At 37.1% G+C, this 14,737-nt stretch overlaps 1 pseudogene; it reads right to left on the bottom strand.

Moving 5' to 3' along the window:
- Nucleotides 1–1,597: 1,597 nt before the first annotated feature.
- On the bottom strand, nt 1,598–2,062 carry LOC102282754 (serine/arginine-rich splicing factor 3 pseudogene; annotated as a pseudogene).
- Between the last annotated feature and the right edge of the window lie 12,675 nt (nt 2,063–14,737).

Genomic DNA, 14,737 nt, shown 5'->3' with positions numbered 1-14,737 from the left:
TAAGTGTAAGGTTAGGTTGTTTATTTGACATCTCTCTTGTTTCTTGAGGTAGGCTTATATTGCTAAAAACTTCCTTCTTAACACTGCTTTTATGGCATCCCATAGTTTCTTTGTTTGTTTGTTTGTTTGGTCTTTTTTTTTAATGTAACCAATGTAACCTTGTGATTTAATTGAATTGCACAGAAATTTGAAATTACAGCTCCTCTAGATATCTAAGGATGATTATGCATGCCTCCATATTTCAATTCTGCACTGTTACATTTGAACTAATATAGTGAACTTCACATAATGATGGATCAATTTAGAATCTCCTTGCAACACCTCAAATTATATAAAATGGAACCAAGTTTTAAAACTCTGTGGAACGTTTTCATGCTAATGATATATATATTTTTTAAAACTGGCAACTTTGGATTATAATATATCAAGTGGCTATACTATAAAATGCTGGTCACTGAATATCATGGACTTTAAACTGGCTTTGGCTCCTAAAAACATATCATCACTTAGATGGACAACCAGAAAGTCCATTCACTTCAAGAGCCTCAAATGTGTTTCTTAAAAAAATAAGATTTGTGTAACCAACTGCCTTCTATGGGACAAGAACTATGGTAATAGTGGGTTCAGCTATTACAATTATACTTATATTTTATTTTCAAAAGCACTTTATATGAAAATATAAGTATGGCTTCCAATAAGAGATTTACACCTGGACTTGGTATCAAGCTCAGATTTTAGTTTTGCAAGGAAAAACAGGTTTACAGGTTAAACAACAATTTGTAACCAAAACTTTAATACCAAGGACTCTCACAAAATATATTACAAATGATAGCATGAAAAAAGAATCTTTCACAGTAACTCAGTCCAGCTCTACAATGCACCCTTAAAATGGAAGGACATTTGGTAACTTGAGTAAACTCAAAATTCCAAATAAAGAAAATTACCAAGAGCTATGTATTCATACACAGCAATCACAAAAGGAATGTAAAACCCAAAGCAAAGGTAAACTAACTTCCTTGAAACTTCTTAGATTCTACACAAACTGTACAATCTTTTGTCCAGTGTGAAGACTAGTGGAACTTTAAAACCTTTAATCTAGCTTAAGGGTGCAGTTTTAATTTTTCTGGCTGGCTTTGTGTTCACAGCAGCTTTTAAAATCTGCTGAACAACAGCTGCATACCATATCCCAGCTATGTTGAAAAAATCTTCCAATTTTTGCCAGTTTTTGTTTCCATAATGTTAAACATCAACTTTAGCTGGTCAGGAGTTAGAGGTTTATTATCAGTCTATGCAAGACTAAATTTCAAAGCAAATTCAGTTTTACTTGAGGGAACATTGTAAAGTAATAATTATTGATATTACATGCCTCATCTGATCCATTTCAAGCCATAGAAAATTACACCTTTGTGTGTCACTGTTCCAACAAACAAATGTGAACAGCTAAAACATTTTCAAAATGCATTAAGCTTATGAAGTCTCAAAAAGCAAACAAACAAACAAACAAACATGAATTTTCATTACATATTTCTGTCAGATGAATTTATTCCCTGTACACCACTCCTCTTGCAAACTGGTCTTCTATTACCTTTCATTTGACCTACTGAGACCTAGAGAAAGATTGGGAGTGCTTGTGATTTCTCTCCCAGGGCAGTGATCTCTCTCTTTTCCTATCTCTAGAAAGGGACCTGCTCCAGCTGTGGGAGGAGCTTCTCCAACTTGGATATCTGCGTCGACGTGGGGGACTCCTCCAATAACCATCTCAAGAGTGATGACCCCAAGAAGGAGTTGGGCAACGATTTTGACTTCTCTTTTCACCATTTGACAATTCCACTCTTAACTTGGCAGCCACCTAGGATTCTTCCATCTAGCTCTTGGACAGCATCAGCTGCATTTCGGGGATCTTCAAATGCAACAAAAGCAAACCTGGGAGGTTTCTAGCAAAGCACACACTTCAGAGTGGTCCATAATAGCCAAAATCTCATTCTAATTATGTCTTGTTACCATTGTTTCCAAGATTATCTACATAAACTTTACAGTCCAAAGGACAGGAATCATGATGCATTTTGAAATCTTGGGTTAGAAATGTGGAGGTTCAAATCCATAAAACCTTAGGTCTTCCTGGTCCTCTCCCTCCTCAAACTCCCAGATGCTCTCGCATACCTGGCATCCACAAAATGGAGGACCCCATAGGTTTTGAGTTGTCATCCCTTCATTGTCATTTATTCCTAGGCATATTTTACTTTTCTTAATGATCTGTTGGTTATTCATAATCATGTTGTTTAGTCTCCATGTGCTTGTGTTTTTGTTTTTCTTAATAGTTTTTAATTCTTATAGTTGTTATCTAATCTTGCAGTGCTGTGTTCAGAAAATATTTTTAAAATGATTTCAGTTTTTTATAAAATTACTGAGGCTTGAATTGTGGGCCCAAGATGTAATCTATCCTAGAAAATGTTTCATGTGCAGTTGAGAAACAATAATCAAGAATCATCCCTCAAAGGAAAGCCAAGGGCCAAATAACTTCACAGGCAAATTCTACCAAAATTTTAGAAAAGAGCTAACATCTATCATGCTCAAACTCTTCTAGAAAATTGCCTAAGAAAGAAGGAAAGTTTCCAAACTCATCTATGAGGCCACCATCACCCTACCAAAACTAGTCAAAGATGCCACAAAAAAAAAAGAAAATTATAGGCCAATAACACTGATGAATTCAGATGCAAAAGTACTCAACAAAATTTTAGCAAACTGAATCCAACAATACATTAAAAATATCATGAATCAAGATCAAGTGGTATTTATCTCAGGGATGCAAAAATTCTTCAATACACACAAATCAATCAGTGTGATACACCATACTGACTAGTTGAAAGATAAAAATAACATAATCATTTCAATAAATGCAGAGAATTTTGTCTTTGACAAAATTCAATACACAATTACGACAAAAACTCTCCAGAAAGTAGGCATAGAAGGAACATAACTCTACAGAATAGAGACCACATGTATGACATATATGTCAAACCCACAAGGCCATATATGACAAACCCACAACAAATATTATCCTCAATGGAGGACAGAAGGCATAGAAGGAACATAACTCTACAGAATAGAGACCACAACAACAAATAGAGATCCACAAAAACAAGTAGAGACCCACAACAAATATTATCCTCAATGGCGAAAAACTGAAAGTGTTACCTCTACAATTAGGAATAAGACAAGGGTGTCCACTTTTGCCACTATAGTTCAACATAGTTTTGGAAATCCTAGCCAAAGCAGTCAGAGAAGAAAAAGAAATAAAAGGAATCCTAATTGGAAAGAAAAGTTAGAACTCTCACTGTTGAGAGATGACATGATTCTCTATATAGAAAACCATAAAGATGGCATAAAAAAATAGTAGAACTAATCAGTTAATATAGTAAAGTCACAGGATGGAAAATTAGTACACATAAATCCTTTGCATTCCTATGCAATAACAAAAATCAATAAGAGAAATTAAGGAAGCAATCCCATTCATCATTGTAACAAAAACAATAAAATACTTAGGAATGAGGAAAATATTTACCTAAAGAAACAAAAAGTCTGTTTGCAGAAAAAGCATAAGACATTAATGAAAGAAATCGAAGATGACACAAAAAGATGGAAAGATATGGCATGTTACTACAGTGAAAATGATTATATTTCCCAAAGCATTTTTATATATTCAATGTAATCCATATTGAACCACCAATGGTATTTTTCATAGAGGTAAAACAAATAATTCCATAATTTGAATGGAAATAGAAAAGACCCTAAAAACAACTACCAGCTGTGGATGTGACTGGTAATGGAAGCAAAGTCCAAAGTTGTAAACAACAATATTGCTTAGGAACCTGGAATGTTAGGTCCATTAATCAAGGCACATTTGAAGGGGTCAAACAGGAGATAGCAAGAGTGAGCATCAACATCATAGGAATCAGCAAACTAAAATGGACTGAGATGGGTGAATTTAACTCAGATGACCATTATATCTACTACTGTGGACAATAATCCATGGAGTAACCATCATAGTCAACAAAAGAGTCCAAAATGCAGTACTTGAAAGCAATCTCAAAAACGACAGAATGATCTGTTTGTGTCAAAGTCAAACCATTCAATATCATGGTAATCCAAGTCTATGCACAGACCAGTAATACTGAAGAAGCTGAAGTTGAACAGTTCCATGAACATATAAGACCTTTTAGAACTAACACACCAAAAATATGTCCTTTTCATTATAGAGGACTGGAATGCAAAAGTAGGCAGTCAAGAAACACCTGGAGTACCAGGCAAAACTGGCCCTGGAAAACAGAATGAAACAGGGCAAAGGCTAACAGAATTTTGCCAAGAGAACACACTGGTCATAGCAAACACCCTCTTCCAACAACACAAGAGAAGACTCTACAAAAGGACATCAACACATGGTCAGCACCAAAATCAGATTAATCATATTCTTTGCAGCCAAAGGTGGAAAAGGTCTATACAGTCAGCAAAAACAATACTGGGAGCTGACTATGGCTAAGATCATGAACTCCTTACTGCCAAATTCAGACTTAAATTGAAAAAGTAGGGAAAACCACTAGACCATTCAGATATGACCTAAATCAAATTACTTATGATTATATAGTTGAAGGGAGAAATAGATTTAAGGGACTAGATCTGATAGACAGAGTGCCTGATGAACTTTGGAAGGACGTTCAAGACATTGTACAGGAGAAAGGCACCAAGAACATCGCAAAAGCAAAATGGCTGTCTGGGGAGGCCTTACAAATAGCTGTGAAAAGAAGAGACATGAAAAGAAAAGGATAAAAGGAATGATATACCCATTTAAATACAGAGTTCCAAAGAAGAGCAAGGAAAGAAAAGAAAGCCTTCCTCAGTGATCAGTGCAAAGAAATAGAGGAAAACAATAGAATGGGAAACACTAGAGATCTCTTCAAGAAAATTAGAGATACCAAGGGAACAACGTCTAGTCAAGGCTATGGTTTTTCCAGTAGTCATGTATGGATGTGAGAGTTGGACTGTGAAGAAACCTGAGCGACGAAGAATTGATGCTTTTGAACTTAAGTGTTGGAGAAGACTCTTGGGTGTCCCTTGGACTGCAAGGAGATCCAACCAGTCCATTCTAAAGGAAATCACTCCTGGGTGTTCTTTGGAAGGAATAATGCTAAAACTGAAACTCCATTACTTTGGCCACCTGATGCAAAGAGTAGACTCATTGGAAAAGACCCTGATGCTGGGAGGGATTGGGGGCAGGAGGAGAAGGGGACGACAGAGAATGAGATGGCTGGATGGCATCACCGACTCAATGGATGTGAGTCTGAGTGAACTCTGGGAGTTGGTGATGGACAGGGAGACCTGGCGTCCTGCAATTCACGGGGTCGCAAAGAGTCGGACAGGACTGAGCGACTGAACTGAACTGAAGGAAAATTTCATGCAAAAATGGGCTCAATAAAGGACAGAAATAGTATGGACCTAACAGTAGCAGAAGATATTAAGAAGAGGTGATAATAATACAAAGAAGAACTGTACAAAAAAGATCTTCATGACCCAGATGATCATGATGACGTGATGACTCACCTAGAGCCAGACATCCTGGAATGTGAAGGTAAGGGAGCCTTAGGAAGCAGCACTATGAACAAAGTTAGTGGAAGTGATGGAATTCCAGTTGAGCTATTTCAAATCCTAAAAGGTGATGCTGTGAAAATGGTGAACAAAATATGAAAGCAAATTTGGAAAACTCAGCAGTGGCCACGGGACTGGAAAAGGTCAGTTTTTATTCCAATCCCAAAGAAAGGCAACACCAAAGAATGCTCAAATTACTGCACAATTGCACTCATCTCACACACTAGTAAAGTTATGCTCAAAATTATCCAAGCCAGGCTTCAACAATATGTGAACTGTGAACTTCCAGATGCTCAAGTTGATTTTAGAAAAGGCAGAGGAACCAGAGATCAAATTACCAAAGCAAGAGACTTCCAGAAAAAAAAAAAAAAACATCTATTTCTGCTTTAATGATTATGGCAAAACCTTTTTCTGGATCACAACAAATTGTGGAAAATTCTTCAAGAAATGGGAATACCAGACCATCTGATCTGCCTCTTGAAAAATCTATATGCAGATCAAGACCAACAGTTAGAACTGGACATGGAACAACAGATTGGCTCCAAGTAGGAAAAAGAGTACATCAAGGCTATATATTTTCACCCTGCTTATTTAACTTTTATGTGGAGTACATCATGAGAAACGCTGGGTTGGATAAAGCACAAGCTACAATAAAGATTGCCGGGGGAAATGTCAATTAACTCAGATATGCAGATGACACCAACCTTATGGCAGAAAGTGAAGAAGAGCTAAAGAGCCTCTTGATGAAAGTGAAAGAGGAGAGTGAAAAAGTTGGCTTAAAGCTCAACATTCAGAAAATTAAGATCATGGCATCCAGGCCCATCACTCCATGGCAAATAGATGGGGAAACAGTGGAAACAGTGACAGAGTTTATTCTTTTAGGCTCCAAAATCACTTCAGATGATGACTGCAGCTATGAGATTAAAAGACATTTATTCCTTGGAAGAAAAGCTATGACCAACCTAGACAGCATATTAAAAACAGAGACACTACTTTGCCAATATATGTTCATCTAGTCAAGGCTATGGTTTTTCCAGTAGTCATATATGGATATGAAAGTTGGACTATAAAGAAAGCTGAGTGCTGAAGAATTGCTGTTTTTGAACTGTGGTGTTGGAGAAGACTCTTGAGAGCCCCTTGGAATGCAAGGAGATCCAACCAGTCCATCCTAAAGGAGATCAGTCCTGGGTGTTCATTGAAAGGACTGATGTTGAGGCTGAAACTCCAACACTTTAGCTGCCTGATGCAAAGTGCTGACTCATTTGAAAAGACCCCAATGCTGGGAAAGGTTGAAGGTGGGAGGAGAAGGGGATGACAGAGGATGAGATGGTTGGATGGCATCACCGACTCAATGGACATGAGTTTGAGTAAACTCTTGGATTTCATGATGGACAGGGAGGTCTGGTGTGCTGTAGTACATGGGGTCACAAAGAGTCAGACAGGACTGAGCAACTTAACTGAACTACTGAACTTAAAAAAGACCCTGAATAGTCAAAGAAATGTTGAGAAAGAAGAATAGGGCTGGAAGAATCAACCTTCCTGGCTTCAGAATATACCACAAAGCTCCAGCAATCAAGACAGTATGTAACTGGTGCACACACACACACACACACACAAAGAATAAAAAGAAATATAGATCAATGGAACAAGATAGAAAGTCCAAAAATGTACTCATACACATATAAGCATCCAGAGATAAACTCATGCTCCTATGGGCACCTTATCTTTGACAAAGGAGGCAAATATATATAATGGAGAAGAGACAATCTCTTCAATTAATGGCTGTGGGAAAACTTTCAGCTACGTGTAAAGGAATATAATTTGGACTCTTTCTAACACCATAAAAAAAAAAAAAAAGACTGAATAGATTAAAGACCTCCATGTAAGACTATAAACTATAAAGCTCTTAGAGGAAAACATAGGTAGGACACTCTATGACATAAATCACAGCTAGGTCTTCTATGACCCATTTCCTACAGTAATGGAAATAAAAGCAAAAATAAACAAACCATATCTAACTAAACTTAAAAAAAACTTTTGCACAATGAAAGAAAGTACAAACTAAATGAAAAGACAACCCTCAGAATGGGAGAAAATATTAGCAAATGAAACAAATGACAAATAATTAATCTCCAAATATATACAAATAATTTATTCAACTCAATAGTAGAAAAACAAACAACCTAATAAAAAAGCAGGCAGAAGACCCAAACAGATATTTCTCCAGAGAAGGCATACAGATGACTAATAAGCACCATGACAAGATGCTGAACATCATTTATTATCAGAGAAATGCAAATCAAAACCACAATGAAGTATCATATCACACTGATCAGGATGGCTATCATCAAAAAGTCTGTAGAAAATAAATGCTGGAGAGGGTGTGGAGAAAATGGAGCCCTCTTGCACCATTGGTAGGAATAAAAATGATACAACCACTATGGAGAACAGTATGGAGATTCCTTTAAAAACTAGGAATAAAAGTACCATATGAAACCAGAACTGAAAGATACATGTATCCAAATGTTCATTGCAGCACTATTTACAGCAGGTAGCACATGGAAGTAACCTAGATGTCCATCAACAGATGAATGGATAAAGAAGTTGTGGTACATATATACAATGGAATATTACTCAGCTATAAAAAGAAACACATTTGGGTCAGTTCTAATGAGGTGGATGAACCTAGAGCTTATTATACAGAGTGAAGTAAGTCAGAAAGACACAGTCAAATAAAATTAATGCATAAGCATGGAATCTGGAAAGATAGTACTGATATTGCAGGACAGCAAAGGAGACACAGACACAAAGAACATACTTTTGGAAATAGTGGGGGAAGGAGAAGATGGGATGATTTCAGAGAATAGCATTTAAACATATACATTACTATATGTAAAATAGATAGCCAGTGGAAATTTGTTGTATGATGCAGGGAACCCAAATCTGGTGCTCAATGACAACCTAAAGGGGATGGGATGGAGTAGGAGTTGGGAGAGAGGTTCAGGAGGGAGGGGATATACATAAATATATATGTATATCTATGGCTACTTCATGTTGATGTGTGGCTGAAACCATGACAATATTGTAAAGTAATTATCTTCTAATTAAAAAAAAAGATCTGCCAACTATAAGTCAGCTATTTTCCATAGAGATCTCTACAAAGATGGAAATATTCTCAGTCCAATGTATGACTACATGTAGCTGCTGAACACTTGAAATGTTACTAGAATGACATATGAACTGAATTTTAAATTTTATTTAATATTAATTTAAATTTTAATAGCTACATGTGACTAGTTATAACTGTATCAGACAGCAAAGATAGAGAATCAAAACAGGAACATGTTTTATAATTAGCATTTTTAAATCCCATGGAAGTTGTTTTTTTGGTAATGAATGAATAAATGAACCAAATGTGCATTCTTGTGTGAAATGTTTATGACTTCAGCCCAATCTCCTGCTGGACTCTTACTGTTCCTGACTGATAATAATTGGGACACAGAAATCACAGAATTTAATCAGATAAAAGTAATATAAAAATTACAAATTATAATTAAAAAACAACCATAAGATATAAGGAAGTCTACACGGAAATACAAACTTAGAAGAGATTCAGGGGAGAAGATTCGGTTTTACCCACATGATAGCAAACATTATGATTTATACAGTCAGGTTGGAGCTTGTCTAATATTGCCAACATGCAGCAGTTCAAGCTCTAGAATAAGGGTTGGGCATTAGGCCATCAGCAACCAGTAATGTGTGAGAGGGAGAGGCCCAGTGTCAGCGACAGGAGACCATTAGAGCATGCAGTCTGGTGGAGTCTTGGTGTAGGAGCCCAGGCAGGTAGCTGTGTGAAGACCATGAAAGGTCCCAGTTTTCTTTTCTAGAGATTGCAGGAAAGTTGTCACCAGTCCAAGTCTTCAGAGGTGCAGAGGACCTACATTATGCATTTTCAACATTCTTTCTCTGTTTGCCATGTTTCCATATTTATTAATCCTATTTCTTAAAAAGGAAGCCAGAAAAAAAAAAAAAAAAAAACTAGGGATCTTTATTAGCTGCAACTGAAGCTAGTCGGGTCATCAGTTCAGTTCAGTTCAGTCGCTCAGTCGTGTCCGACTTTTCGCCACCCCATGAATCGCAGCACGGCAGGCCTCCCTGTCCATCACCAACTCCTGGAGTTCACTCAAACTCACCTCCACCAAGTCAGTGATGCCATCCAGCCATCTTATCCTCTTCCGTCCCCTTTTCCTCCTGACCCCAATCCCTTACAGCATCAGAGTCTTTTCCAATGAGTCAACTCTTCGCATCAGGTGACCAAAGTACTGGAGCTTCAGCTTTAGCATCATTCCCTCCAAAGAACACCCAGGGCTGATCTCCTTCAGAACGGACTGGTTGGATCTCCTGGCAGTCCAAGGGACCCTCAGGAGTCTTCTCCAACACCACAGTTCAAAACCATCAATTCTTCGGTGCTCAGCTTTCTTCACAGTCCAACTTTCACATTCATACATGACTACAGGAAAAAAACCCATAGCCTTAACTAGGCGGACCTTTGTTGGCAAAGTAATGTCTCCACTTTTGAATATGCTATCTAGGTTGGTCATAACTTATCTTCCAAAGAGTAAGTGTCTTTTAATTTCATGGCTGCAGTCACCATCTGCAGTGATTTTGGAGCCCAAAAATATAAAGTCTGACACTGTTTCCACTGTTTCCCCATCTATTTCCCATGAAGTGATGGGACCAGATGCCATGATCTTCGTTTTCTGAATGTTGAGCTTTAAGCCAACTTTTTCACTCTCCACTTTCACTTTCATCAAAAGGCTTTTTAGTTCCTCTTTACTTTCTGCCATAAGGGTGGTGTCATCTGCATATCTGAAGTTATTGACATTTCTCCCAGCAATCTTGATTCCAGCTTGTGCTTCTTCCAGTCCAGCGTTTCTCATGATGTACTCTGCATAGAAGTTAAATAAGCAGGGTGACAATATACAGCCTTGATGTACAGTTGGGTCATGTAAGCTATATAATTTCTATATCAATCACTTGCTCAAATTGTAAATTAGGAGGACCCAACTAGGAAGGAAATGTCTTCTGGATTCAATGTGACTGGTGTTTGTAGCAAAAGATTTTCAAATCTAAGGTTATTAATGGTGAAAAAGCCAAGTTTCAGGGACAGAGGAGGCATTTTCGTTAGCATAATTAGTAAATCCAAGTTCAGACAATAGGACATGTGTAGCAATTTGAGAATTTTTTGGCCAATGCTATAGAATTACATTTTTAGACTTTTTCTGGTAGCTTAGTCTTGATCTTGGCTTTTCAGCTCTAAACATATCTATCCTTGATATCCTTTACATTTTTTTTTTACCTGCTTAGTCAGCAAGAGTTAATTTCTTCTGTATGCAACTAAAAACCCTAATTAAGATAGAAATTTGTTCTAAAATGGACTGTCAACCAAAAAACTTGACAGAAACTGAAATATTCTAAAATTGGTTATGTGGCCTAGTTGAGGATGACAGATGTGAAATCTTCAAAATTAATAATAGACAAAACTCTTGCCAACTCATAGCCTATGGTGGGGAAATAGATAAATTTACTGTTGTTACCAAAAAAGTAATGCCTAAATCTTTTGCAAAACAATGAACATTTGACACAGAACAAAATGAATAGCAAGAGGTATTCAAGGATTTTGAGGTCAGCTTGATTTTTTCTGAGTGTCCTGAGCATGAAAGGAAAATAATAATAATAATAATAAACAACCAATAAACAATCCAGCAACAACAAAAATCCCTAATTTCTCTGACAAAGGCAAAGAAAGATTTTTAAAAATCTACAGGTATGTTTTACAAACCACACATGCAATGACAGTGATAGAAAAGATAATTATCAAACTAGAATATGACTTTATTGTTTTCAGCTCTTAAATTACCATAGGGTCTTGATTGAGCTCATTTTCCTACAAGGTATAGCCAGCTTTCACTCCATTCACCACACTGTAATGGAAAGTCTCCAGATATACACCTACAATACATTCCCAGCACATCTTAGAATTTCCTATCAAATGAGCTAGGAGAGGTTGCTCAGTTATAAAAGATGAAAACAGGGAAGAGTTGTGGAAATGGTTTCAAGGATCCTAACCAAGAATATAGAAAAAAAAATTAGAATAGCTGAGTTTCTCTATAATGTTCACTTATTAGAAATTCTGGATTGCCTCTGCAAACTTTTACATTATTGCTTTTGATCATTAATATATCCTAAGAATATTAAAGAGTAGTATATTATCTACTCTCAACAGATGTTTTTGAATAAAAGTTCTTGTGGCTCAGCTGGTAAAAATTTACCTGCAATGTGGGAGACCTGGGTTTAATCCCAGAGTTGGGAAGATCCACTGGAGAAGGGAAGAGCTACCCACTTGAGTATTCTGGCCTGGAGAATTCCATATACTGTGTAATTCATGGGGTCACAAAGAGTTGGACATGACTGAGTGAATTTCACTTTCACTAATTCTAGAAGATACAAAGTAGATGTGGTTATAGACCCTACAAAATAGTTGCAATGGGTACCATGGTGTCACACTCTCAAAAATTTAGATGAGCAAAAAAGTCATTTTAAGTGCTATTTGAAAAAAAAAATGACTGATGCCCTTTCTGTGCATCACAAAATTATTTTAAAATTGTATGGCAAAACCAATACAATATTGTAAAGTAAAAATAAATAAATAAAAAGTACTACTAAAAAAAAAAAAAAAAAAGTGAAACTAAAAAAAAAAAAAAAAAAAAAGTATGGAGAGGCACCAAAGTTGTATTTTTTGAAGAGTTTGAATCCTAAGAATTATGAAGAAAGTAATTTGGAGGCAGTTGCATCATATGTCCTAGCTTATCCACACCAAACTACATCCCTCAAGACTTGCCAGAAATATTCATTTCTTCAAGGTGTTGGAAATCATTCATAAGAGGAGTATAATCATCAGAGAAAATGCCAATTCCTATTATCCATAAGCGGAAGAGACAGAGTAGCTGTTACTTCAGTAAAACTATTTTTCTTTTAAGTAACTAATAGAAGTTACTATTTATCTTTAAAGTAACTAATAGAAGCAAAAGATAAGAAAAGCATTGTTCTTCGGTTGAATGAACTTTGATATCCTAATAAAAGATGAAGGTGATAATCATTCCTTCAGGGACCTGGAGGGATCCTTAATGGCGGCTAATAAATATTGAGATTTCTCAGACAAAAAGAAATAATGTCTACCAAATTCATACTTGATTTATAAAACTGGAAAAAAAATGTCTAGCTGAACAGAGATCTAAATAAGTTATGATGACAGAGCTGATCCCCTTTCACTGACAGAGAGCCCCTGGAATAAAAGAGAATTTGGAACACTTATTTGATAGCATCACAACTGTATCACTGATCCTGTTCCCAGCATAAGTTGTCTCACTGTATCTCACTGTCTGTACTGTTTACCGAACCCAGGGTAGGCAAGGCATGAGCTAAGAGGCTGGGAGAAGACTGGAGGAGCCATAGGAACTACAGTCATGTTTGTTTATTCCTGGCAAGAGCCATAACATAACCCAATACAACACAACCTCTCTCCTGGCTGGCTTAGTGGCCATAACAATATTATCTCCTGGCTGACCCAGAAGCCATAGCTGTAGAAATGCTATATCCTCTCTTCTCCTGTCTGACCCAATGGATATAGCCAAGATGCAGCAGTACTGCTGCTGCTCTCTAGGTGGAGCTCACATATGTGTACCACACACAAACCATGACCCCATGACCAAGCAAGTAACTCATGACAGCATATGTGTGTGCTATAAGTGATCTCAGCTTTCACACAAACATTTTTTTTTTTTTTTTAATGTGGGACTAGAGAAAGAGGCCACAGAGCCAAGAGAGCCCAATCATGCCATCTTGGCTAATTTGTGTTCTCCCCACAACAAACAAGCAGCACAACTCTGCTCTTTACTTCCTGCCTGGAACACAGGTCTTGTGTTCAGGTGTCCAATGTATTGCATGATGGTCTTAAGACTGTGAAGAGGAAAACCATCTACAAAAGGTGATGACACCAGAGGCTGGTGGGATCCTGAAGTCTTGATACCACTGTTAACTGTAGTTGTCCAAAGCACAGATCCCAGCACAGGGATGCCTGTACTCAAGACCAAACCCCAGTGCTAACTAGTTGTATGAAGTTAAGCAAGATAATAACATTCTTTTTGTTTGTGTATTTTCATTGACAAAATGGAGATAATGTTAGTAAGTATTTGGTTGGTACCAATAATTAACATGTAAAGAAATTTTAAAATAATACCTGATAAATAGCAAGAGTTATGTGAATGGCTTGTTTTCATGATAATAACACTGGACTTTAAAACTCTGAATTTTTTATTGCCTGAGATTCATGATCAATTCTTTTTTAAATAATTTGAGATAGGTTTTCTGTTACTACAGATTAAATTCAATCCTGAATAACATAATAATATGAGAAATACTACAGTAATTACCAAAGAAGAAGAGAGCTATACATGTACATTATATGTGCAAAGATATATTATTCAGTTCAGTTCAGTCGCTCAGTCGTGTCCAAAATTTTGCGACCCCATGAACTGCAGGACACCAGGCTTCCCTGTCCATCACCAGCTCCCAGAGTTCACTCATGTCCATCGGGTCGGTGATGCCATCCAGCCATCTCATCCTCTGTCGTCCCCTTCTCCTCCTGCCCACAGTCCCTCCCCGCATCACAGTCTTTTCCAATGAGTCAACTCTTCGCATCAGGTGGCCAAAGTACTGGAGTTTCAGCTTCAGCATCATTCCTTCCAAAGAACACCCAGGAGTGATCTCCTTTAGAATGGACTGGTTGGATCTCTTTGCAGTCCAAGGGACTCTCAAGAGTCTTCTCCAACACCACAGTTCAAAAGCATCAATTCTTCAGCGCTCAGCTTTCTTCACAGTCCAACTCTCACATCCATACATGACCACTGGAAAAACTATAGCCTTGACTAGATGGACCTTTGTTGGCAAAGTAATGTCTCTGCTTTTCAATATACCGTCTAGGTTGGTCATAACTTTCCTTCCAAGGAGTAAGCATCTTTTAATTTCATGGCTGAAG

The sequence above is a fragment of the Bos mutus genome, chromosome 9 (genome assembly GCF_027580195.1).
Source record: "Bos mutus isolate GX-2022 chromosome 9, NWIPB_WYAK_1.1, whole genome shotgun sequence".
In the NCBI taxonomy this organism is placed as follows: domain Eukaryota; kingdom Metazoa; phylum Chordata; class Mammalia; order Artiodactyla; family Bovidae; genus Bos; species Bos mutus.
The sequence above is the reverse complement of the archived record's forward strand: the minus strand, read 5'-3'. Positions and strand labels throughout refer to the sequence as shown.